Source organism: Cicer arietinum, chromosome 7 (assembly GCF_000331145.2).
Source record: "Cicer arietinum cultivar CDC Frontier isolate Library 1 chromosome 7, Cicar.CDCFrontier_v2.0, whole genome shotgun sequence".
In the NCBI taxonomy this organism is placed as follows: Eukaryota; Viridiplantae; Streptophyta; class Magnoliopsida; order Fabales; family Fabaceae; genus Cicer; species Cicer arietinum.
In genome coordinates, this window is record NC_021166.2 from 34,760,407 (window position 1) to 34,762,990 (window position 2,584).

Consider the following 2,584-nt stretch of genomic DNA (forward strand, 5'->3'; position numbering starts at 1 on the left):
AAAAAAACACCTATATGCAAAATTTCATTTCATCGCACTCTAATTCTCCGAATCTGTAATAATCCAAAATAGTTCACTCAAAAATTTCAGCACCTAAAATCATCATTCTAAACGAAATTAGCGTAACATAACTCAATTTCACAAACACACATCAGAGGCAACAACAACGGTAACGAGCATAAATTGTGCTCGACAAGCATAATCACCTTAAATTTAGTGATGCACATACAATTAAATTTTTCCTAATACATAATTCATTCACAAACATCACAACCATAACCAACAGCCTACGTTCTAACTTATTTTCAACAACTCCAGAAAAAAGAAATCCCGTAACAACAATCAACAACAAAACCCTTTAATAAAAAGAACCCACCTATAAACACAATATAGTTGGTCTCATCTCAAACTTTGAAATTAATAATTCATGAAAAATCTGATTCACTTGTTTACAAAATTTGGTGTTTTATTTAGAAAACCAAACTTAAATAACACAAAGCTACTGCAGCTGTTATCGTAGTATTTTCATCAAACACCTCTCATGCATTGAATATTTGGGATAAAAAAAAATAGAATTTTCTATCATTAGTAAATAAAACCAAATGCATGCACCTAAAACATTTCTTAACAATCTAATTGAAAGAAATTTCAACAAAAACTTCTCATAACTAACATGCATGCACAAGTCTTTGGAGAAATTTCTTAAATGAAGAATGACAGGAACTCACTGTTTGTGATAAGGGAGAAAACGTTCTAATTAGATTGATTGTTGAGCTCCTTTTTTCCTGAATTTCCACTTCGACTCAAGTTCTTCATTTTTGGGTTATTATCCCTTGTTGTTTCCTTGGTTGAATCTGGTTATGAACAAATGATACATGCAAGTTTAAAAATGGTTTAAAAGCTTTTGGTTTAACTAATTTGAAAAATGAAGGAAAATGAGAGGTTGAAGATGAAGATTGGGAGGATGAATAACAGTAACAAGAAGAAAGGGATCGGTGAGAAAAAGAAGAAAGCTATCGTGTTTTACGAAGTGAGAAAACACTACAATTTGAGATGTATAGCTGAAATTACGCCATTACCCTTCCTTTGTCCAAATATTACAATAATGCCCTTTTTTTAATTTAACAAATAAACTAGTTATTTATTTTTTCTTATTAATTTAAATGGTTGTTACATCCTCCACCACTTAAATAAAAATTTTGCCCTCAAAATTCAGAAGATTACCTATTGGAAAAGGTAAGGATACTCCATTTGCATGTCTGTCTCTGCTTCCCACGTTGCTTCTTCTACAGAAGATCCTTCCCAAACAACCTGGACCTAAACATCATGAAATCACTTATGTTACAAATCAAAACTCATAATTTGTTTCTCAATTCTTTTACACTTTTATCTATAATTTGGACTGGCATTGAATCATAAGTAAGGTTTGATTTGAGTTGGACAGACTCATGACTCAAAATTTGGTGAGGATTAGGAATGTATTTCTTTAACTGGGAGACGTGAAAAACATTGTGTAGATTGGATAGTTTGGGTGGAAAGGCTATTCTGTATGCAGAGGGACCAATCCTCTGCAATATTTGAAAGGGTCCAACAAAACAAGGGTTTAGCTTCTTGACCTTTAGCACTCTTCCAATGCCAATGGTGGGGGTAACTCTCAAAAAAACATGATCTCCTTCCTCAAACTCTAAAAGTCTTCTCCTGATATCAGCATAGCTCTTTTGCCTCCTTTGGGCTATCTTTAATTTATCCTTAATTACCTTAATCTTTTCAGTGGTTTCTTGGATAACTTCAGGACCTAAGATCCCCTTGTCCCCTACTTCTGACCAACATAACGGTGTCCTACATTTTCTTCCATACAAAGCCTCATAAGGTGCCATGCCAATGCTGGCATGGTAACTGTTGTTGTAGGAAAACTCTACCAGAGGCAAATGTGTATCCCAGTTTCCTCCTTCCTCTAAAATGCAAGCTCTCAGCATATCCTCTAGAGTCTGAATGGTTCTTTCGGTTTGACCATCAGTCTGGGGATGGTAGGAAGTACTAAGGTGTAGTCTAGTTCCTAGAGACTTTTGAAATGCCTTCCAAAACATGGAGGTAAACTTAGGGTCCCTATCTGATATGATACTAAAAGGCACCCCATGCAACCTCACTATTTCCTTAATGAATAACTTGGCTAGTTTGAGGGTGTTGTAGTTTGACTTTACTGGTAAGAAATGGGTTGACTTAGTTAATGTGTCCACAATCACCCAAATGGAATCATACCGAGTGTGGGTATGTGGCAAACCTACAACAAAATCCATGGAAATTGAGTCCCATTTCCATTCAGGTATTTCCAGAGGCTGTAGAAATCCTGCTGGTCTCTGATGTTCTGTTTTCACCTTTTGGCAAGTTAGGCATTGACCCACAAAAGTAGCCACATCAATCTTCATACCTGGCCACCAATAATTTTTCTTAAGGTCTTGGTACATCTTGGTAGATCCAGGATAGATAGTTAGGTTACTTTTGTGAGCTTCCTCTAGTATCAGTCTCTTTAATTCTGAATCCTTAGGTACCCAAATTCTGCCCTGAAATAGGATTGTTCCATCTC